Below are 25,772 nucleotides of genomic sequence, written 5' to 3'. Positions count from 1 at the left end.
CTGTGGTTAGGATAAATGTTGCTGGCAAGAAGGACGGCTTCTCAATGTAGTTAGAAGTATGGTAACTCATGATTCTGCCAAGTGGATAATTATCATGTACTTTTGTAATGTTCTAATAAATATTTAAAATGTTTCCACAATTGGATTAAGAAATGTCAGATATTTGAATATGTAAGTCATTTAGATTCTGAGGAGTTCCTGAAAGAGATTTCCCCTGATGATACCTGGTAATTTAAGTAGTAAAATAGTTGGAAGCAGGCACTCATTACAACCAATGACTGGAATGTGTCTTCCCTAGCAAAAAAAAAAAAAAAAATCCAAGGAGCAGTGACAGTGGTGAAACTTGAATTGTTGTTGACAAAACCAGAAGCCAAAATGAACGACTCTAGATAAAGTGTCCTATTATGTGTTCTAGCATCAACTCATGACACATGTCAAGGCTAATGTTCTAAATGGATTTTTGAAGAAAAGTTTAAAAAATCTGCTTAATAATTTTGTGTAGATAGTGTTTTTATTAGCTGGACTAAAATATCAGTAAGATTTGATGCTACCTAATTGGTATGTGGTTCTAGGAGTTCTGATAATAGCTCTAAAAAATTTACGCAAGTACATCTCTATTTTGTTGATTTTTATTCTCTACTTTGCTGATTTTAATTCTCTATTGATGTTAATTCTGAAAATGAAAGAAATTGAAGTAAGGGTACAGATTTATCTCTTCCAGGTATATGGAAGTATTAAACCAAGTTAAGGAACCTCTTTGTATATTGGTTTTCTAAAATGAGATCTTGTGTTATCTGCAATAGGTACCTATCAAAGGAAAAAGTTCAGCATACTTCTGTGTTCTAATATTCTGTAATGTATGTTTGTCTAACGAATTTTTTCTTTAAACATTCTTTTGGCAAAGCACAGCCTTGATTTCTTAAGAGTTAATTATTTACTATTTTTAATGAATTGTGATTCCACTCCCCTAGAGCCTGCTTTAATACTATACCTTGTACAAAAAGTTTGTATATTTGTTGGTTAGAATTGAGATGAATACCCAAAGCAGTAATTAATATGAATTATTACCCAAGTGCAAAGTCATTATTTTATGTGAATAGAATGGAGTCTTCGGAAGATGCTTATCACTAGGAAAGCCAAGCAATGTATTTTAAGAATAAGTTTGACCAATGAGTATCAAATGTGCTAACCAAAAAGAGAATCTATCATTTTGCAGTTTTATTTCTGCAGGCTAGAAGGTACTCTGGTTTTATAAATAAAGTGATTTAAAGCTTGTATAAGAAATTCTCTGGAGCATAGGTTCAATTATAGATGAAAAATATTTGTAGTAGTACCTGACAGACAGTGGGTACTAAATAATATTCTTTTGATTGAGAGCATAAATTCAACAAATACATACCAAATACAATTGTCCTTAACATAGGGCCTGATTCAGAGTAGCAGATAAGTACATTTTTTGAATGGATGCATGGGCAACTTAAAGAATGAATCCATATATAACTGCTATATAAAAAATACAGGAGGTTCCCATATACTCTGCTCCCTACCTCTCCCACATTATCTTTTTTAAAAAAAAATTTAAAAAATATATTTATAAAAAATACATATCCATTAAAAAAGAATCCATAAATAAGGAGTAGACTTCTCATCATCCCTGGGCTCAACTCCTCCTTGCTTTCAGATGGTGGAGGCATATCTGACTTAGGATTCTTTATGGATCTGTGGTAGAAAACAAGTCAAAGAGCAAGGTTGCTCACTCTTCTATAGGGATGCTCATACCTTCGCTCCTCACGTATTTTTTTAAAAAGATTTATTTATTTATTTATTTCTCTCCCCTCCCCCCTCCCACCCCGCCCCGGTTGTCTGTTCTCTGTGTCTATTTGCTGCGTTGTCTTCTTTGTCCTCTTCTGTTGTCGTCAGCAGCACAGGCAATCTGTGTTTCTTTTTGTTGCGTCATCTTGTTGTGTCACCTCTCCATGTGTGCTGCGCCATTCCTGGGCAGGCTGCACTTTCCTTCGTGCTGGGCGGCTCTCCTTATGGGGTGCACTCCTTGTGCGCATCAGCATTGCGTGTGGGCCAGCTCCACACAGGTCAGGGAGGCTCGGGGTTTGAACCAGGAATCTCCCACGTGGTAGATGGACGCCTCGACCACTGGGCCAAGTCCGCTTCCTATCCTAACATACTTTTTGAACACAAACTATGTGTGTGCATGAGAGAGGTTTGGTGGGTGGTGGTGGATGGCTTCTGCAGATGTCCCTGCAGAATGTGGAGCATTTCCTCTTTTTTTTTGAGATATGAGAAAGAAAGAGAAAGAGAAAGAGACAGAGAGAAGATATTGGGGTGATTCTTTGATATACGATTCTCTTCAATGATTGGGAATTGTTTTCTTACATAAAAGGAGGATTTGCGTTCTTTGTATAAAATTATTAGTTTATGAGACAAAGAGAAAATGTTAGAAATAGGCAGAAAAATATCTCGGCTGAAAATTTCAGCTCTGTAGTCATATAGACTTTAGAGAATATTCCAGGTGTATCATTAATAATTGTGTACTCTGGGGCAAATATTTTATCTCTCTAATACAACTGAAATAATAGTATGCAGGGGTAAATTCAAGGTATAGAATTGGTGAGATGCTCTGTAAGTAAAGAATATGCAATTGTGAATTTTAAAAATTACTAAGGCTACTCTGAAGTTTGGAAACACACTGTGCAGATGAGGGTGCCCTGATAATCCACCTCTCCTAACACTTCTTAGAGCACTGTGTGCCAGGTACTGTTCTAGTGATTTACATATATCATCTCATTTAATATTTGCAACAATGCTGTGAAGAAGGTATTACTTTTCCTATTTTCCATTGAGGCAACTAATACACAAAGCATATAAGAAACTAATAAATGCCATAACCAGGTTTCAAACCCATGTTCTTAACCATACCTCATATGCCCCCATTTAGGATTTAGTGTTTTGTCTGCAAAATAGAGTTATTCCTAAACCAACAAGTTTTTGGCTAAATCTGATTTTTATCTAAAAGACTTAGCACAGTGCTAAGTATCTGATTAAAGTTCAATACACGCTTGCTAATTTCCCAGACATGATTCAAAATGCTGTGAAATATATCTAGGTTTTTAAAGTTTAAACATGGTGTGTTCTTTGGGCTTTGAAATTTCAACTTTGACCCACTAAAATAGCTATATGACCATAGATCTCCTTTCTCCATGTTCATATAAGGGAGCAGATTTATGTATTACTGAAAATAATTAGGAATGATACAGATAATTGTACAGAGCTATCTTTGTATATTGATGAAATATTTGAATTCTGACGACTTTTTAGGTTTAACCTTCATGACTTTTTTAAGCCCAAAATTATGAGACTACTGAAGAAATGATTTTACAATATATAACATAGTGTAGTTGAGTTATTTCCTAAATGTTTTTGTAGAGTTTGATAAATGGAAATGGTATAAAATTTAAATAGTTTAGCCTTATATTTATCTTATAAAATGAGATGTTAAATTAACTATTTAAGATATCTTTTCAGGTCTAAATTTTGATTCTAACTCCATTACCCAGTAGGATTTAATACTAACAGTGCCACTTGTTTCACTTTTCAAAATAACTTAAAAAAAGGAAGTAATTTTTTGTGTGATTTTGTTTTAACTCAGACATTATGGATTGCCATATAACTTCCACCATGACAGGTAGAATTTGATGAACATGAAATATACTTATTTCCACTTAGAAAATGATGTTATCAGTTTATTAATGAAAATAATTTCTTATAATTTCCCTCTGTTTATTATTTGGTAAGCATAGTTCTGATTTTACCATAGTAATGCATGAATGACCCGAGTAGTTTTATTTTCACTTCATTTATCACTGGTAAACTCTGTATTTGGTACAGTACCAGACGTGCAAAGACACAACCCCATTCCTAAGAGATTAAACTCCTAATTGAGGAAATAGCACAATGATTAAATGTCTCATGCATGAACTTTTAAAAAAATCACTTGCCCATGAGAAACTATCTTTGAGAGAATAGATAAAATCACACTCTTTTATAATACAATTAAGAAAATGATAATATAGTCTCTTAAGAGTTGAGGAAGGCTGTTCCTCCATAGAGTAGGTGCTCAATAAATATTGCTGATTAACTTTAAGCTGAAGAACATAAGAAAGGAGTGAAAAGAAGTAAGAAAAATAAAAAGAGCATCATCTAATTAGCATTTATTAAGCTCCCACAGTTAGGTGACAGGCTTGGGCAAGACATGGGAATGCAATAAGGTGTAGACGTAGGAGGGGGTTGAATCACACAGAGCCAACACTGACTCAGATAGGATAATCAAGAGAGAAAAATCATGGAAACAGGCAGCAATATGGTCAGTTTGTGAGAATCAACAATTTTGGTTGGGTTAGTAGAGAAAAGATATTTACAATTGAAATTACAAAGTTAGTGTTTATAAAAAATTTTAAGGATGTCCTTATATAACAGTGCCAGATTTAAAGTGATCTGTAGTTGACTGATATTAAACTTAATAATCATATTAAATTAGTCAGTGTATTGGTTCATGGAATTGCATGATTCCACCATGTAGCTGTTTGATATAGCTTATGAATTCCAGAAATAGATATTGGATTATGTTTATAAACTGGTCTGTGCCTGGGTGTGATTAAATTATGATTAGGACTTTGATTGGGTCATGTCAGTAAGGTGTTAAGTTCCTGCCCCTTGGTAGGTGGGGACTCACAGATATAAGACATGGCAAAGGACAGAGTGGGGGTATTGATGTTAGGGTATTGATGCTGGAGTTTTGAGCTGAATCCTGGGAAGTAAGCACACAAAGGAGCCTGGCTGTGAGGAAAGAGAAAAGGTCCCAGGAAGAGAAACAAGCCATTCACCTGATAGTCTACAGTTGACCTTATGGAGAAAACAAAGGAGCTAAGCCTGGAAAGAAATGAACCTTGGGAAGAGAGGATCCCAGGAAGCCTGAACCCTGGCAGATGTTGGCAAGCCATCTTGCTCCAACACATGGCAAAAGACTTTGGCAAGGGAAATAACTTATGCTTTATGGCCTGGAAACTGTAAGCTTCTACCCCAAATAAATACCCTTTACAAAAACCAACAGATTTCTGGTATTTTGCATCAGCACCACTTTGGCTGACTAATGTATATGATTTTGTAGATCTTTTTAATTTTAGTTCCATAAATGCAAATAATGGTCCAACACTGACAAATTTTCATGCTCATTATTGATAGGAGTTTTGGGTCTGAGACCTATTGAAATATCCTAAAATGAATATTTGTTGTTCTCTACTGAGGACTGGGTTATTTTAGCCCTATCTAACTAATGTTCTTCATTTACTTTGACATATTTCAATTCCACTGGTTTTCCTGAAGTTATGGGCAATGGGAAACTTAGGACTCAGTAGGGGAACATTAGTTTTGGGAGACCATAGTCTTTCACAGTTGAGTGTGAGTATACCTATTTTTAGCTCTGAATATAGACCTCACATGAGCCTGGAAGCTGTGAGAGAGGCCATTGAAATACCATGGGTGTTCCCATTGGGTAGACATGTAATAACCTCATTCTCATATGAAGAAAGGAATTGTGTACAATTAGAAAAACACTTAAGAAGCAACAGGGAACCTTTGAGATGCCATCTCTATTAAAAGTGAGCTACGTACCTCATAAGAGTGGACCACAAAGTATTCAACTTGGCGTTTTGAATTCCTGTCTTCTAGGCTCATAGTGAGAGCTAAGGTATTTCTACCTATGACTATTTTTTTATTGCTTTTTTTAAATCTTTTTTTTGTCTTTATTCATTTTTTTTATATTACATTAAAAAAATATGAGCTCCCCTTATACCCCCCACCCCCCTCACCCTACTACTCCCCCATAGCAACATTCTCCTCCATCATCATGAGACATTCATTGCATTTGGTGAATACATCTCTGAGCATCGCTGCACCTCATGGTCAATGGTCCACATCATATTAATAATGATAATAAGACTGAGGCTAAATAACTTTTTTTCCTGTTGGTCATTTTCAGTGGTTCCATTTTTCATTAGGAGACTTGCTGTAATCACAATTTAGAGGATTAAGTAAAATGGCTTGTATTATATAACACTGTACATAATGTGCACATACTATAATATTCCTTTCTCAAATCTTATTTTTAAAAAATCATGAACTCATGAACTTTCCCACTCTGTCAGATTTGACATCCACTCACACATCTTTCATTTGTTGTGATTCAAGATGATGGCTATTTAATAATTTTTTAAAACTCGGAAGTATTTGTAGAACCCCCATTTTGAGAGCACTATGAAAGATTAAAGATGAATCAGACATGGATCACACTTTTAAGGAACATAATAATTAGTAGATACACAAGATGTGTGTAAATAATTGAAATACAAAGCAGGCAGTTTTAAGTATCATACTAAAATTCATTTTGACAAATATTATTTACCTCTTAATAAGATACAAGGAAAATAGTATTCTCTCTTTAGGTGCTTTAAGAATATGGTAGAGAGCAAGGTAGTCAAGGGTTTTACTTTCGTTGAGCTTACAGTGCAGTGGTGGACAAACAATAAAGAAAGAGTAACAGTAAGAAATTTTAGATAGTGTTTACTTCTTTAAGGCAAAAAGCTTAAGTGTTGTAATAAAGAGTGTCTGGGAAGAAGAGGCATTTGAGTTAAGATTTGAATTACCCAAAGGGATTAGGCATGTAACACTCTGGAGGAAGAGTATTTTAGGCAGATGAAACAGAAAGGGTAAGACACTGAGATGGAAAACAGATTGGAGTTGTAAAAGAACAGAAAGAAGATTGATGATAAGGGGCCAATTAGAGGAGATATTTGTTGAGGAAATCGGTGGAAATATGATTATGTAGGAGTTTTGGGGCCCTGAGGGATATGGTTGTACTTAAAATGCAAGGGGAATCTGTTGAATATTTCCAAGCAGGGAAATTATATGATCTTAATTGCGTTTTTAAAAGGTTACTGTGCATGGAAGAGGAAATGTAGTAGGACTAAAAGTGAAAGCAGGGAATTCAGTTAGGAAGGTATTACAATAGCCCAAGCAAAAGATGTTAAATAATGTGATAATAATAGAGAGGGAGAGATGTGACAAATGATTCATACATTTTGAAAGTAGAACTGTTAGGATTTACTAATGCATGTGGAAAAATGAAGGACATTTCTGAAGTTTTTGGTTTGAGCAACTGTGTGAATGGTAGTGTCAACTGTTGAAAGGGAAGTATTTATAAAGGATCAGGTTTTGTAGAATAGTGGGAAATTAATGGTTCTGCTGTGATCTTGTTAGTTGGAAATGTTTGTTATATATCCAAGTAAAGATGTTTGCTAGAATATTGATGCCTGATGTTGAGGAGTAGAAATATAAAGTGGGGCGTGATGCCAGAATAAGAGATCAGTGTCCCTCTGCTGGTTTCACAAAGCAGCAGTTGAACTGGACCCTAAATGGGAGGGGAAATTTAGATATAACAAAATGGGAGAAGACCATTGCAGGAAAAAGAAAAACAGAAAAGGCAAAGTGTCTGGCATGATCATATTAAGGCAGTTTGTGGAAGACTAAACAGATTATTTAAACTTTAATTTTTGGTGGTAGAAATCATCAAGGACTTTGAGAAAGAAAAAGCATGATTATTATGCACCATGAAGATTAACCTGGGTAGAAATATACAGAAAATATTTTAGGGAGTAGATAAAGCTTATGAGTGGGCCAGTTATGGGGAATTACAGAGATCTTTTACATAAAGTAAAAGCAGGTTCTCTCTATCTGGAAAAGCCCGCACCAAATCAGTGTGTATTTCTATCTTTCTCTCCCATTTTTCAGGAAGCTCTGTTCTTTCTCCCATTTCCCAATAAAAATTCTTTTTACTGGTCTAAAAAAAAAAGCAAAAGCAGTTCAATTCATAAGAGTCACTAAAGAGGCAAAATTTATAGGTATTCAAAATTGAATGGATGGGGGCAGTAGAAAGTTTCAGGTTGAAAAAAGATTCCATGATAACTCTAATTTGGTGTCGGAATGACTGGGAATATAGGGTATCATCATTAAGAACAGAAAAGAAAGGTGAGGGAATTTTTGGGAGGAAAGAATATCAGAATGAAGAGTGAAAAATTCAGAGTGTCATTTAAATGTTTCCAAGTAGTCCCCCTTCAAACACTTAGTGTTTGGACATACTGCACCGAGATGGGATTGTGAAAGCAGCCTTTCATTCAACCTACTCATCCTTCCTGATATCCATATGGGGCTAACTAATATGGATCATACTATACCTGGATAGGGACTTTAAAGATAAAACATACTGGTTTCCCGGTGATGACCTTCAAGCTGACTAATTCTATGCTAAACCCATTCAATCCATATGAGGCATTTAGCAGCCATCCTCTGAGTGATCCTTTTGTATTACCTTTGAAATTATTCCCGAACATGGCTCTCACTTCCGCTAGATTTTTAAGTTTCTTCTGCTTAAAGACCATGTTATTTTCATCTCTTTATTCCCTAGAGAACCTTGCACAAAATACTTGTCTACATAGTAGAGTTCACTAAATGTTTTATTATTTAAATAAATCTAGATGTTTGGTTCATGTAAATCATTTAGGTATCAGGGGCTTGCAAAATTTTTGTGTAAAGGGCCACATAATAAATATTTTAGACTTTGTTAGCCTTAATGTCTCTGTTTCAACTACTCAGTCTGTCATTGTGTGAAAATAACCATATACAATATGTAATTAAATGGGCATGGCTGTTCCAATAAAACTTTATAGCTATGGGGAGAGGGAAAGGTATGGCCACCAGAATGTAGCTTTTAGACCCCTGATCTATAATACTGACTGAAAAGTTCCCTTCATTTGCTCCCCTACATTCTCAAAAAAGAACAATTTAATACCTAGTATATGAGACATTTAGGTTTCAAATATGAAATACTCGGTTCAAGACCTGACTGGCAAACTAGCAAAAAGCAAGCATTATGTAAGGTATAAAATGCTATTACCAAGTATACAGTGGATTTGTAGATGCATCAAGAATGGGCACCCATTTCTATCTGTGATGATGGGAGTGGGATTATTCAGAAAAGGTCAGGGAATTTTCCTAAGAAGGAACAATTGAACAGGGCAAAGAGTCAGAGGGAGAAGAGTTAAAAATGATGTTTCAGGTGAAGGAAATATTTTAGGAGAGGCCCAGAGTCAAAACAAAAGCATGGCAGAGTCTTCTCAATCCACCCTAGTAGTCAATCAGGTAATTATGTCACAGCTTAGGTAACCCTCATTTTATATCTAACAGGGTTCAGCAAGAACTTGGGAGCACCTAACCCAATGTACATATTAAGAAGTGCTTAGTTTTGAGTTGGAGAGGTAGATCATGGAAGGCTTCCTTGTAGCAGGCCAAAAAAAGAAAAGAAAGAAAATTAAAATGAAGCATCTGAGAACCATTTAAAGAATTTTAATCAAGGAAAGTATGCAATTAGATTTTTAGTTTAAAAGGGGCAATCTGACACCATTTTGTAGCGGACAAATGTAAAGAGGGCAAGAGTTTATAATAATAATGCAATATTGCAATACCTTACTAAAGTAATCTAAAACAGAATTGTCTGAATTTCAGCAGTGATGATGAATATGAAGGGAAATGTCTGCTACATTTAGGAGAAAACTAAGAAAGATATAATATGACTCCTGTTAATGGGGGATAGGGCAGAGTGAAGAGTCTAGGAAGACTCCCTGTTTTTAAGCTTGGAACCCAGGATAAGGGGATGGCATCTACATTCAGTAAGATGGAAAATCAGGAGATGGTATAGATTGAGATATGAGAAGAGATGATGAGTTACTTGTGGTCAATAGTTTTGATGTTTCAAGCTTTAGGTGCCTGTGGTTTATGTGCATATAAATATCAAAGATGCAAAGAAGGAAGTTTGAAATATGGCTCTAGAGGTCAAAAGTCAAGGACAAAATAATTAGATTTGGGAACTCTTGTCATAAAAATTTTTAATGAAGTTATGGTTGATGTTATGATCACCCTGAAAAAAATGTGACAAGAAATGAGCTGTAGGCAGAAAATAGGAGATGCCACCTATATTAGTTATCATTCACTGTCTATAGAATGGCCCCAAAATTAGTGGCTGAAAACAACAAGAACTGATTACTTTTTATGATTCTGTGGATTGACTGGTTGATTCTTCTGTTGATTTTGCCTGTCATCTCTCATGCAGCTGTGGGTTGACTCCAAGCGGGGTCCAGGTGGATAGCTGAGATAGCTGTGCCTCTTTCTCTACTTGGTCTTTTATCAAGTGATTTTTTATCAAGGGGCTGTCTCATGGGAGCATTCCGAGAAGAAACTGGAAGCTGCAAGAGTCCTTGATTCTGGCACTCCAATACAACGTTGCTTCACTACATTCTATTGATCATAGGAAGAACAAGGAAATTGACTCCTTCTCTTGATAGAAGGAGCTATAAAGAACTTATGTTGGGAAGCAGACTTGGCCCAGTGGTTAGGGTGTCTCTCTACCACATGGGAGGTCTGCGGTTCAAATCCCGGGCCTCCTTGACCCATGTGGAGCTGGCCCATGTGTAGTGCTGATGCGCGCAAGGAGTGCCCTGCCACGCAGGGATGGCCCCCGCGTAGGGGAACCCCATGTGCAAGGAGTGCACCCCGTAAGGAGAGCCGCCCAGCACGAAAGAAAGTGCAGCCTGCCCAGGAATGGCACCGCACATACAGAGAACAGATGCAGCAAGATGATGCAAATAAAAAAGAGACACAGATTCCCGTGCCACTGACAACAACAGCAGCGGACAAAAAAGAACACGCAGCGAGTCTAGGAATGGAGTGCTGCAAGAATGAGAGGAAGAGGTTAATAATGTATAATGTTGAACAGAGGTCAGGACAAGTTAGATGAGTTCTGCAAATGGCTATTGGGTATGGCAGTTTGAATTTCTCTAATGCCCCTAACATGAAATGTATCTGTATGAGGTGGGTGGGGAATGAAGTCATTTTGTAGGGGATTTGACAGTTGTTGGGAAAGGATGAACTAGAGAAACTGTGGATTGCAATTTGAATTTGACTGTGAGGGAAAGTGCATAGAGAGGAATATGTGGTCAAATGAAGATCATTACAATGTGGCAAGAGTTATAGACAAACTGAAAAGTGCCAGAAGAAGACTTTGAGAATGAATAAATTATAAAGCAGAGTCCAAAGAAGGAAGAAAGTGAAATTCAGAGCACATCAAATGGATTTAATCTTGGGAAGGAGAATGGATATACTATAATTTTAACAAACTGGTGTTTTGCTTATATTAATAATGTTTTCAAAAGTTTTTCTCCTGTTCACTAACAAAATGGTATTAGATTTTGTGACAGGTCCTGGTATATCCTGGAATATTTATATTTCTATAATTACTACTTTGTTATTATTCTTTAGGTAATTTATTTGTGACCATACAAAAGGTTGATTGTTTTAGATTAAATTTCTAACAGCAAGTCTTGATTTCCTTTTTGGAAGTCAAATTTTATTGCAGTTTTTTTTACAGAGCATGTTCAGAAACTGAAAACCAGGGAGGGAGTCTCACCTCATGTTTTCAGCTATCTTACTAGGTAATTCAAATTGTTGCAGATTTCCAGTGCCATTAAAATATGCTAAAATACATCTCAGAATATATTTAGAGAGGGAAGAGTAGGTGGCTGCAGGCAAATACAAGCTTAAAATCATCATCATTAGGAAATATCTTCCATAAGAAGGCAAAACCAATTATGGATTTGGCTGACTACATGAAAACTAATGCTAATAGTTGCCGTAACTGCAGCTAAATATTCCGGTTTCGTAACTTTCTTTTTAACAAATACACTTTGTTATAAAATAATTCTTTACACTGTGCAAATCAGTGAGGCAACTTTAGATATTTGCCAGGCACAGGGAAATAAGCACTAGAATTTCCAATGAGATTAGATATTTTCTCAGCATTTCATCTGGTAAATACTGCATGTTAAATATTTACATTTTGATTATAATCAATTTCCGGAATCCAAACTATGATCTTAGTTTACTTAACCCCCAGTACTCTTCAGTACACATTCTTTACACATTCCCATACCCCTTCTCTGTTTTGGGGAATTATATACCATTGCTACCCTGTAGTTATAGAATGTCTAAAGTTTTTCTTATCCTGCATGACTGATGTATATTATTCCTTCCTAAAAAAATTAAGTTGGTATTAGTAGAGGAAAAAACTAGTTGCTTTTATTTTTTCTACTATATATGTATACATATACATATCTATTAAATTTTAACTTGAAGGGTAATTTTTCCTTTGTTTTTACTTATTTATTTATTAATTTTAACTGTCTTAGTTCATGTAGCACTTTGATATGTTTTCGAATTCCAAAAATAAATATTGGATGAAGTTTGTAATCTGGTCTATACCTGGGAGTGATTGAGTTATGATTAGAGCTTTGATCGGGCCACATCATTAGGGCATTGAGTCCCTGCCCCTTGGTGGGTGGGGACTCACAGATAAAAGGCATGGCGAAGGACAGAGTTGAGTGTTCTTAATGTTGGAATTTTAATGTTGGAGTTTGATGCTCAAGTTCTAAGCTGGAGTCCTGGGGAGAGAGAGACAGAGTCATTCACCTGATAGTCTACAGTTGACCTTGTGGAGAGAGGCAGAGCCTAGAGAGCTTCATAGTCTACAGCTGACTTTGTGGAGAAAACAGAGGCACTGAGCCCCAAGGAACCCAGGAAGCCTGAAGTCTCGTAGACATTGGCAGCCATCTTGCTCCAACACGTGAAAATAGACTTTGGTGATGGAAGTAGCTTATGCTTTGTGGCCTGGTATCTGTAAGCTCCTATCCCAAATAACTACCCTTTATAAAAACCAACCAATTTCTGGTATTTTGCATCAATACCCCTTTGGCTGGCTAAAACTGTTCATAAAATGCTAAATTTATGAAAGACTCCAATTTTAAAAGTATTTAAAGAAAAACTTTAATGGATTTGTGTTCAGAATAATTTTTGGTAGCACTACATTTCATGCTTCATGAAAATAACAATTCAAGTTTTCTGGGTAATGTAAGGAAAGGTGCTATTTATGCTATTTATGACTAAAAGGTCCCATGATTACTCTTCCTGGGAATGCAGCACTATGACCCCAAAGTGCTACTTTAGAGGGCATTAATTAATCTGTTAGCTTGTAGGCCAAAACATTCTCATCATTTGCCTGCTTCATTAATTTTTTTCTCTTTTCATTTATTATTTTTTTATTTTATTCATTTTTTTAAAATATTACATTAAAAAAATATGAGGTCCCCATTCACCCCCACCACCCCCACCCCACCACTCCCCCCACAGCCACACTCTTCCCCATCATCATGGCACATCCATTGCATTTGGTGAGTACATCTCTGGGCATCGCTGCACCTCATGGTCAATGGTCCACATCATAGCCCGCACTCTTCCATGTTCCATCCAGTGGGCCATGGGAGTATCTACAATGTCTGGTAATTGTCCCTGGAGCACCACCCAGGACAACTCCAAGTCCCGAAAATGCCTCCACATCTCATCTCTTCCTCCCATTCCCTGCACCCAGCAGCCACCATGGCCACTTTTTCCACACCAATACCACATTTTCTCGATTACTAACCACAATAGTTCATGAAAAGAATATACGTAAGTCCACTCTAATCCTTACTGTATTCCTCCTTCCTGTGGACCTTGGATTGGTTGTGTCCATTCCACATCTATGTCAAGAGGGGGCTTAGATTCCACATGGATACTGGATGCAATCCTCCTGCTTTCAGTTGTAGGCACTCTTGGCTCCATGGTGTGGTGGTTGACATTCTTCAACTCCATGTTAGCTGAGTGGGCTAAGTCCAATAAACCAGAGTGTAGGAGCTGAAGTCTGTTGAGGCTCAGGGCCTGGCTATCATATTGTCAGTCCAGGGATTCAGATCCCTAGATATATCTTAAACCCCAGCATCAACTACAATTCCAGTAAAGGAACAGGGAAGGCTTGTGAAAAGAGGTCACATCCGAGTCCAGCTCCATCATGCAGAGACACCAACTCCAAAGAAGGGCCAACTGACATGGCAGTGAACTCCATCTGCCATGACCATAAAACCTGTGGGTCTCTTTAGCCCTCAGAAGAACCAATACCTGGGGTTGTGTCTACTTTATCTGTCTCTGAGACTCTGCTCAGGTGTGCATAAGGGCAATCCTTCTGACAACCTCTAGACTCTTTTTTAGAGAGTCATAGCCATATAAATTCATTTGTCCTGTCCATTTCCCCCTTGGTTTAGGTCAAAAAGCATTTTTAACTCCTGTTATTATATGTAGACAGGGATATTCTGCTGGTCCACTTTGAACCTTTTATTCAAGGTCATTTTCTAGTTACGTCATCATCTGGTACCTGATAGTGATCCCTCGGTGCCAGGGAGGATCATCCCCAGTTGTCATGTCCCATGCTGGGGGGAAGGCAGTGCATTTACATGCTGAGTTTGGCTTAGAGACTGGCCACATATGAATAACACGGAGGCTGTCAGAAGGGAAACCTTAGGCACAGTGCTGCTCTAGGCCTTGTTCTTATTTCAGGTGTATAGGCTCACAAGCATAGTCATTAGTATCAGGGACTCACTGTTGAACCCTCATTCCTTCCTGGTCTTTGCCGTTACACCCGGGGGACTGCCGCTGCTCCCCTAGGGACCACAACAGAGCCCCCCCGGCCAGTAACCCAGTACCCCCCCAGCTGTTGTTTTTAATTGTTTCCACTATAAGTATATCCAAACATTTCCATGCACCCCAGACACATGCCCTGTATAACTCCCTGTCAACCCTATGTCCCCTGTCAATAACATCCCATACCAGTATTCCTCCACTGCCATTGTTGAACCACTCTGTGATCCAAAACTTCCTGAAAAGTGAAGCCCAATATAATGCCAAGTTCCCTTAATAGTAAAATGGAATATAGTGATGAGTTTAAAGGTTAGATACAGGATACATATTGATTTGGAAAAATTCTACATCCTATCTTTTTCTTTTCTTTTTTCCTAATTATTGAGCTTTTCTTCACAAGAGCCATAGATCACAGTAATTCATATATACAATATACAGTACTCCCACATATCCAATATAAAATCTTTTCCCTTCCACAGCAATAATCTTTTAACATATTCATACCATATTTACTGAAACTGATGTACAGATATTGAGACAATAGCTTTCAAACAAGGTAACATTTGTGTTTACATTGTGGTTTATACTTTAGGCTATACAATTTTCTAAATTTTTAGTTATCCTATGTTTTACATTATGATTTACATTTTTAGTCTGTCGGCCCCTATATGTTTTTGGTGTAATATTACATGTTATATATCCATCCTCGTGTACTCTTGTGAAACACTTCTATTGCCCTCACAGTTATGTTGGTTGCATCTATTCAATATCTATTTCCCCCTCCCCTTGGGCCCACAATGATAGTCAATCTTCATTTCTTGAGGAACCATGTTCAGAGATACTTGCAACAGTGTTGAGGGCTTGACTTGCTCAACTGCCCTAATGCCCTGGGAGCCACCATTTCTCTTGAGAGATACAGTTCCCTCTATTTGATGGCATTAGTCCTCCCCAGGATGTGGGTATACCTTCACCCTCATTATATGGGTCTCTACCTGATGGTATAACCCACTCTGGCAAAATGAGCATTCGCATATTCCCTAGGAGTCTGTCTTACATCAGGTTATCCCCTTTAACTGTCTTAAACAGGTAACTTTCTTAATTATATTTTGAAAAGGTTTTCTCAGCATTATACTCTCAACCAACACCTGATATTCTCCTATGTTCGTATGTTGCCCCACCCTCCCCCAATTTCTTGGGCAATATTACCCAACTCCCACCCCTAGCCCCCCTCAAGCCCACAAAGCCCCACCCAAAGGTCACCCTATGCCCCCATTTTATCCCTTCCTTGTACACATACTTACCTCCAGCTTATCATAGATTTCCCCCATGTAGATGTCAGCTTATATCCTTCCTCTGCCCTCCGATTTCCTGTAAGCCTATCTTCCAGTCTCTAGCTCTCTGAGGCAGCTTGGTTTACTTATTTCATATCATTGAGGTCATGTAGTATTTGTCCTTCAATGCCTGGGTTGATTCACTCAACATAAGGTTCTCAAGATTCATCCACGTTATCACGTGTGTTTGCAGTGTATTTGTTCTTAAATCTGAGTAGTATTCCATTGTATGTATATACCACATTTTATTGATCCACTCATCTGTTGATGGGCATTGGGTTGATTCCAACTTTTGGCGATAGTGAACAATGCTGCTGTGAACACTGGTATGCATATATCGGTTTGTGTCCTTGTTTTCAGTTCTGCTGGGTATATACCCAGCAGTGGAATTGCTGGGTCATATGGCAGATCTATGGTTAGTTTTTTGAGAAAACGCCAAACTGTCCTCCAGAATGGTTGGATCCTTCTGCATTCCCACCAGCAGTGGATGAGTGTTCCCATTTCTTCACATCCTCTCCAGCATTTGTATTCTTCTGTTTTTTTCATAGCTGCCAATATGGGAGTAAGATGGTATCTCATTGTAGTTTTGATTTGCATTTCCCTGATAGCTAAAGATTTGGAGCATTTTTTCATGTGCTTTAAAAATATGGAACGCTTCACGAATTTGCATGTCATCCTTGCGCAGGGGCCATGCTAATCTTCTCTGTATTGTTCCAGTTTTAGTATATGTGCTGCCGAATCGAACACTGCTTCATTAATTTTAACTTTGCTTAAATTTTATTGTGTGTGTACTTCTAAGAAAATATCTAAATTGTCATTTACCATTGCTATTTCTGTTTCATATAAATTTTTATATTTGCTTTGCTTAAAATTCCTTCAGTTTTCTTGAGGTGCTCATTATTATTATTTTTCAAGATTTTTAGGTTTTTAAACTTTATTTCTCTCCCCTTCCCCACCCTACCCCCAGTTGTCTGCTCTCTCTGTCCATTCACTGTATGTTCTTCTTTTCCCTGCTGGTATTCTTGTCAGCAGCACCCAGAATCTGTGTCTCATTTTTTTGTTGTTGCATCATCTTGCTGCATCAGCTCTCCATGTGTACGGCACCACTCATGGGCGGGTTGCACTTTTTTTTCACACTGGACAGCTTTCCTTATGGGACACACTCCTTGCATGTGAGCTCCCCTCCATGAGAGACACCCCTGCGTGGCAGGGCACTCCTTGCATGCATCAGCACTGTGCGTGGGCCAGCTCCACACAGGCCAGGGGGCCCTGGGTTTGAACCTTGGAGCTCCCATATGGTAGGCGGACACCCTATCTGTTGGGCCAAATCCGCTTCCCTCATTATTTTTTAAATAGAGAAAATAGCCCAAACTTAAGATAGATTTAAAAGGTCAATGTAACTTTTTAAGGCTGAACAAGTTGGAAACAGGTAATGCTTTAGAACCTACTCAAAAGAAGTTATTGAAAAATTCTCTAAAACTCAGACCTTTAATTCTCTGCTATAGTTCTATCCCCAATCCTGAGGATTCTGGGATGGTGATATCCACTCCATCTCTATTTGAGAGGGGGCGTCGATCCCATACTGCTGATGAATGGGACTTTCCTGCTTGCATTTGTAGGCTCTCTCGGTTCCTTGGTATGGTGGTTATCCATTATCACCTCCCTGTTAATTGTCCTCGGTGAGTCCAATGAACTAGAGAGTAGGTGTTGCAACTCTTTTAAGGCTCAGGACCCAGCTGGCCCATGGACAGTCCAAAGAGTCAAGTCTCTTGGATGTATACCTCCTAACTCCAGCACCAACTATAGGTTCAAACAGAAGGGACTGAAGAGCCATGTGTAGGGAAACCACAACTGAGTCCAATTCTGTCACAATAGGGAGCACAAACCCCAAAGTAGGAGGCCTGCTGGCAAGGCACCAAACTTATGAGCTCTCTGCCCTGACCGTAATGCCTGGGTGTCTTCAGAGTCCTCAGGAGCCCCGCTATTTGGGGTAGTGTCTACAGAAGTTTTTAGAAATTAAAAATGAATGGAAGATTCTGAGTTCAACTTCTATTTCTTTTTATTATTTATTAAATGTTATTTTACACTTATTAGAGTTTGTTTTCCTTCTCTGAAATCTTATAGCATATTTGTACAGTGTCTCCCCTAATTTCCAATACTATTTAATCTGGGTTTTGAATTTTTAAAATTATATTCCTCAAACATTTTTTTCTCTTTTCTGACTACAAGACAAATTCTTATACCAAAAGGATCATCTTATCTTCCATTTCTTTTTATCCTCAGCACTTAATCACATTTCTAACACTACAGTGGAACTAATAAAGGAATGTTGGAAGAAGTTGAGAAATTCATGTAATTAAAAAACAAACAATTTATTTGGAGGTAAACTAATTTAGAATATATTCGATTAATTTATATAAAACTTTTTAATCATTCATTTAAGGTTTTGTTCTTAAAACTTTAAATGAATGATAAAAACCCAATTTTGTCTCTTATTATCTATTTGTGTCTGGATTAGTCCTTCTTTTTTATTACACGGCCCTTTGATCATATTATACAAAATATACACTTATTTATGTAATAATGATAAAACTAAAGTAGTAATTTGTTAGCTAAACTTAATTGTGTTTGCATGATTATAGTTTTGACTATTGGGAAAAGTCTCTGTTGAATTTGGAAGTATAATCTTTTAGTTTGAAAATAGCTGTGATATTTTATTTAGCCCATCAACATCTAAACAGATCATTTATGCTTTTTTCAGGATTTTAAACTTTATGTTTGGTATAGAGTTGTAAACTCAAATCCCAGTTTAAACCTCTGTTATGGAACTTTATTTACTAAATTTGATCTTAATCTTTACTCAGCTTCTTTAATGAATGATGTGCTTTTATTCAAAATTTAAAGAAATTCAAAGTAATGTGAATTCCTGTACAGTATTGCCAGCTTTGAAACTGAGATAAATATGTTGAAATCAAAGCATTGAATTCTTTTTCTTATTATGGCTTTATAGCTCACATTCCTAATTATCATTTCTGAACCTTACATTGTTGAGCCATTCTGTGTTTAAGGACTGTATACTTTTATGTTTTTAATGTGAGAGCCACATACAATGATACACTGAAGAGTTAAACAGGCTCGACCTTATTTCCCATCAGATTAATAACGTTTTAGGGTAAAATGTATTGAGAAAGGACTGTCTAAGATGAGATTTTAAAATTGTCACAGTCATCCACAGATTATGCTTTCAGTCACAATCACATTTATAAATCAGCAGTGTTATTAGATTCATTATAATGTAGTACCATCAACTGTATTCTAAGGGAAAACAATTGTGTGGTATAAGAGAGTATGGGATTTTTCCTTTTAAAGTAATGAAAATGTTCTAAAATTGACTGAGGAGATGACAGCACAACTTGGATGAATATGAGAGTCACTGAGTGTACACTCTGAATGGATTGTGCAAAGCACGGGACTGTATATCACAATGAATCCTGTGGTGGAAGATGGACTGTGGTTAATTAAACAAATGTAAGAGCATTCTCTCACGAACTCTAACAAGTATATAATATTAATACAGGGTGTCAGTAACTGGGTGAGTTGGGGGAAAATACACAAATGTAAGATATTGGCTATACTTAGTAGTAATGTTTTGATGATACTCTTTCATGGTTTGTAATAATTGTTTCACAACAATGCAAAGTGGTAGTGGTGGGGTAATATATGGGAGTCCTGTATTATGACATGCATGTTTGTTTTGTAAGTTCACAGCTTTTACTACACACTTGTTATTTATGAATGTTCATGTATGAATGATAAACTTCAATTTAAAAAGTTTTAAAAAACTGGCACAGTCATCTAATACTTTTTCTGTGAAAAATATGACTGAGATATTAATATCTGACTGAATCATAATCTGTGTGCAGAGACTAAATTATTTTTCTTCATATTATTATTTCAGATGGCATTTATCATAGTACTGGACACATATAATTGAATAAATAACATGTTATACTGATTTTGCTTCTGTTACTTGTTAAGGTTTTGAATTGCTTTGTATAATAGAGGAAAGTGAATTCCTATCAGCTGAGTAGTATATAGGTTTATTGAGCTTTAATCAAAAATTTTAAGGGAATTGATTGTATTATGTGTTAAAAATATTAAGGTGAACAAATATTATTTCTCTGTAGAATCAGGATTTAGACTGAGAAGCATTTATTTACTTTGTACTACATGGGAAAACGGTGTTATGGTTTTGTTTTGGTCAAAAGGCTGAAAAATTGTCTGATGTTATAAACTCTTGTATTTCAACAATGAGAAACAAGTACTGTAACTAGATTCTTTTGTATAGTATTATATGCCAATTTATGTGAACCATAATGAATTTGGGACTGTATTAGATTTCAGTGTGTTCTGAATAACCAAATCAAGATATTTTATTCAGTGTACTTTTACTGCTAAATTATTTTTAAAGACTTATCTAGGCCTCTCTTAAAACTTAGTTTCCCCAGCCCTGAGTAAGTGAAAGTAGAGTTTTTTTTTCCTCTCTTATTTCTTTTAGTTGCCTCTGGGAATTTCCCTTTCATCTTGTAAATGTTTCAGGTGTTGTCTTATCCTCTTCTCCCAAACTCTGGGTACCTGGAAACTGCCTTTCCCAATTCAGGTCTTTGCTTGTCCCAGCTGTCCAGGGCAGAATAGACTGGAAGAAAGGAGAAAGAGTGAAACACAATTTTAAACCCTTCTGCTGATCCCACTCCCTATTCATGGCCCTGACAGTGGTCTCCTTGACCATTCCCAGAATGTCATTTCACGCACACATCTTCTCATTCCACAATCCACTCCTCATATCTAGTAACCAGATGTTCACAAACTATTTCTTAATGAAGACATAATATATTCTAGGCCCTAAAAATAAATTTGTCCTGAGTTAAAATTAACTTTATTCTAGATGTTTGTGTTTCTATAGCTTCTATAGCATCTAAATACAAATGTCATTACACCTTAGGACAGTCTCTGGGATTAAAAGAGGGAAGTTGGGAAACGGACTTGGCCCAGTGGTTAGGGCATCCGCCTACCACATGGGAAGTCTGAGGTTCAAACCCCGGGCCTCTTTGACCCGTGTGGAGCTGGCCCATGCGCAGTACTGATGCGTGCAAGGAGTGCCCTGCCACACAGGGGTGTCCCCGCGTAGGGGAGCCCCACGCGCAAGGAGTGCGCCCCATAAGGAGAGCTGCCCAGCACGAAAGAAAGTGCAGCCTGCCCAGGAATGGCACTGTCCACACGGGAATCTGTGTTTCTTTTTGTTGTGCCATCTTGTTATGTCAGCTCTCGGACAAAGAAGAAAGACGTAGCAAATAGAGAGAACAGACAACCAGGGCAGGGGGTGGGGGGATAAATAAATAAATAAATCTAAAAAAAAAACAGAGGGAAGTCAGTTAGGCAGAATTAATAATAGCAAGCATAAAGATAAACTAAAGGGTGAAAAGAAGGGGATAAAAGCAGCAATATTCTATTTACATTCCAGTAAATAATATGCCAACTTTTATCATTATTTATTTTACACTACTTGAGATTGGTGAGGTCTCTCTTGTTTGCTATTTTTGTTTTCATGTATTTTACAATTAGATTCCCGAGACAATGTAAGAAAAAAGGATAAAGGTAGAACTGTGATGAAAGTATATTTTGTTGTAAATCTAGAAACAAGACTTCTTGACAGCAGCAATATTGACATTCTGGGACAGATAAGTCTTGCTGTGGGAAGCTGTCTTGTGCATTGGACAGTGGCACCCTGGGACCTTGATGTAACAAACAAAGATGTCTTCAAACTTTGCCAAATATACCCTGAGGGGCAAAATCGCCCCTGAAAGAGAGTGACTGATTGAAAATTAGAGTATCTGCAGTTTAAAAAAATAGTGATGGTAATAAAAAGGGAAAACAGAGACCAGTCCTTGGGAAATTGGCCAGGACTCAGATATATCCCAAAGCCTAGGAGTTCTTATCCTTTAATCTAATTGAGTCTTCCGTCACACTTTCCAGGCATAGGTGCTATTACCTATTGCTTGGAAAAGACAACGTTCTAACTCTGATTTCCATGCATGGAATTTCATTCTGCAGAGTCAAGCAATAAAAACCTTTCACTTAGAATCGCTGCTATACATGGTAGCTTGATTGTGTAAGTATCACATTTTCATGGTGGACCCCAAAAATAAACAAAGAATTGTAGCATAGGTTCTATGGAAAAATGCCTACAGAGTTTCAAATATTTTCCATAAATATCTATAAATCTTATTTTTGTAGTTTATATTGTGAGTTTTAGAAGTATATCTCAGATTCTAATTATTCTTAATTAATAATTTAATATTATAATGATTCTTAGTGCTATGATGAAAGCAGGAATAAATGTAAAATATTTGTCCTAAGTTTGATATATCAAATTACAACTCATCTTCAGTGCCCACTACATACTTAGAAGAAATGTTGCTCTTTGACTGATTTCTCAAGCGCCCCAAAGTCAATGCTTTCAATGTCCCTGGACAGCTGCATAAAGGCAGCCAAATTTTACTCACTTATTTCCATTTTCCTATACCTTCACATTTAGTCACTCTATGTAGGTATTACACATATGTATATATATTTGATCTGCAATTTGGCAGTATAATATCATACACAATACTTTATCTTAAAACTTCAGGTTTATAGTGTTTATAGTGTATTGTGCGTAATAGTAACTCAATGAAAATTTGTTGAATGCCTATTTGATTTATGAAGGTTGTTTTTTTTCAATTATGGGTCAACTCTTAATGCTTCATCATTGCTTTGTGATACTGAAAGTCATCATCAATAGATAAATATTTTTAAAAGTTCAGGTTGACAATAGAGTGAATGCAAAAGTCCAATATTTTTCACTATTATTTTAGATTCAACCTGGAAAATAATCTCTGTATCAGGCCAAAGGTGGTATTTATGACTTTCATCTAGCAAGTTATTCAGCTTCACTTGGATACTTAATTTTCTAATGAGGATATAATAAAAGGACAAAAACCAATTAATGAAATAGTTGCAGAATAATGATCAGGTATATAAATATATTTTGGGGGCAAATCAAGACTCATTAGCACAGTCTTCATTAGATTAGACAATTTTAAGTCAGAGAAAGATTAAAAACATCCTTGGCTCACTTATTATCCAGAGTTTATAATAAATATTTTTTAAATTTCTCTTACTAAGCAAAAAGTTATGCCATATTGACAGTGTACTTATAATAAAATTGGTTGGCTGAAACAGGTGAAAAATATTGTGGAAACTATTTGCAACAAAATATCATTAACTACAGTATCAAATTCAATAAGGTTATAGAATGAGAACACTGAAAACACTATGCTATGCATCTTTGATAGTTCTGGAGTAGTTCATGTCCGCTGCTAAGTTTTCCACTGTAGATGCAAGAAAAAGAAATCCTAGTGCTTCTTATCTGTCTGGTTATGGCAGCCAAGATTGAATGGGGGAATACAGGAAATAAAAAAAATTAAAAATTTAAAAAATTTTAAAAAATACCATGCCTTTCTCTGCATTAAATAATATTAGTAGTATTTTTATTATTATTGTTTGCAATCTATTTTTGCCCAGTGCATTTTTCAGTTTTCAAATCTCTTTTATTCTTACTCTTACTTGATATTTTCAGCAACCCAGTAAGAGACGTTAGTCAGATATTTACATTGTAGTATCAGAATTTAAAATTTCTGCTAGTGCAAGTTAAGATATGAAATCATACTTTTTAAATTTCAAGCCCAATTGTTCCCACCATGCCTTGTTACAAATATTCACAAATTAATCTCATCAATGTTTAAGAAGGAAAAAGAGAATTTGAGGAATTCGATTTTTTAAAGTTTATTATAAATAACTTTCAAACATTTCATGATCATTAGGCATTTTAAATTAATAAACAGAATTGTAGTAAGTAACAAAACAATTCTTTGTGAGAACCTTAGAATAAATTGAGTATTATCAAATTCAGTAAAGTATTAAGACCATATTTATAACTAGGACTAGTATTTATTTGCATGAGAAATGTCATAAATATATACTACATAATTATAGATGTAGTGTTATATATATTTAGAATGTGGAGTAAAGTAGTATAATTTTTGTTAAGTAATGTTTCATATTAGTTTTAATGTAATTTCCACTCACTAAAATATCATAAAAGATGATTGTGTGAAAATTACATATTGAAGTGATTTCTTCGTGGATAATAAGATATTAGAAATGCTAAGTACAGTACTTTGAAGCCATGACCTGACCAAATTCTGGTTTATGAAATTTCATATCTTTCTGCAAATTGCACAGCGTTAATTTATGGAATTAAAACAAATTTCTGAGCTAAAATGATGTGAATTAAATCTAAGTGTGGTAATCACTTCATTTGTATAGCTATACAATTTTTGAGTAAATGTTTTTACTCTGTAATGTAACATAGATGTCACATGTTTGACTCCTATAATCTAGGCAATATTGGATAAACAGCTAAATTTTAAATAACCTATATTTGCAAACAGCTTTGGTGTGAACCTCTTGGCTACTCCCCCTAATCTAGAGAGGCTAACTCCTGGAACCACCATCCACATTAACCTTACCCTCTGCCATCAACCTACACCATTAAGATTACAATCTCAGAAACCTGGGACTCTTAACACTTGCCTTTTTATTGGACATTCAAATGAAAGAATGATAGTGGTGAGGGAAGGTAAATTTATATTTCAACTAAAATCATTCAAACCAGAGCTTGATTGATTTCAGTAGATAATCCATTAGTTTTATGGCAAAAATTGCATTGAGTTCTAATAATTTAAAAATAATTTTAAAAATTGTATTGAATTCTAATAATTTCAAAATAACTATTGAAATGTAATCACTTCATAAGTTAGAAAGTTTTTTAAGTGGGTAGACATAAAGGCTATTATTGTATTAGTCTTCAGAGACTAATTGTAGGTTAACTTCTAAAGCTAGAGTTACAATGAATGAACCTACTTACTAGTTTTGTGACTTTAGATGAGTTACTTAACTTTTCTTTGTCTCAGTTTCCTCATCGGTAAAATGGGGATAATATTTAATAACTACATACATAAATTCTTAAAATCAGGAGCAATGCTCTCTTGCAAGCCAAGAAACATCTAAAATATAGATAATTTAATTGGATTGAAAAGAGTAAATGTCAACAATTGCACCTCTAATATAAGAGAGTAATTTTTAATTTGAGCTATTACATGATATTGAGTAAGGGCAGAGTGTGTGAACTGAAAAGAAAAAAAAACATAATAATGTTAATCAGATAAACAAACAACGTTGTTATAAAAAGAGCTAAAATATTGGAGTAAAAATAGAAAGAAAAGAAAAAACAAAAGAGAAATAAATTGAAATATAAGGATTTATAAATTGACAACAATATAAAGCCATATTCATTTTCAGCTTTCATATGGTTATGGGGTTTTCTCTGGGGAGTTTAAAGATCTAGTTAAAATTTTACCTAAATTTAAAGTAATTTCTTCTTCCCCCACAGTCCTTACTCCCAACAAACACACACAAAGCAAATCAAATCCAAACAAAACACTCTTAAGTAGGCAATATATGTTAATATTTTTATTTTGAAATGGCATCTCTCCTTGCATTAGAATTTCAGGTTATGAATCTCACCATCTAAATTTGAATCTTTAAGTAAGAACTGTTTTGTAACCTTACACTACAAAGTAATCAGTCAAATCTAAA

At 36.0% G+C, this 25,772-nt stretch overlaps 1 protein-coding gene and 2 non-coding genes across 3 annotated transcripts in view; 2 read left to right on the top strand and 1 right to left on the bottom strand.

Moving 5' to 3' along the window:
- Nucleotides 1-25,772, top strand: part of RASSF9 (Ras association domain family member 9) — a 40,651-nt gene that overhangs the window by 5,260 nt on the left and 9,619 nt on the right. The window lies entirely within an intron of this gene.
- Nucleotides 16,654-16,760, bottom strand: LOC111762954 (U6 spliceosomal RNA). Its single transcript, XR_002795945.2, has one exon. It is a non-coding gene; the product is annotated as a U6 spliceosomal RNA (small nuclear RNA).
- LOC111762955 (small nucleolar RNA SNORA31) lies at nt 23,393-23,524 on the top strand. Its single transcript, XR_002795946.1, has one exon. It is a non-coding gene; the product is annotated as a small nucleolar RNA SNORA31 (small nucleolar RNA).

Source organism: Dasypus novemcinctus, chromosome 12, assembly GCF_030445035.2.
Source record: "Dasypus novemcinctus isolate mDasNov1 chromosome 12, mDasNov1.1.hap2, whole genome shotgun sequence".
Taxonomy (NCBI): domain Eukaryota; kingdom Metazoa; phylum Chordata; class Mammalia; order Cingulata; family Dasypodidae; genus Dasypus; species Dasypus novemcinctus.
Note: the sequence above shows the minus strand (reverse complement) of the source record. Positions and strands in the feature narration are given on the sequence as shown.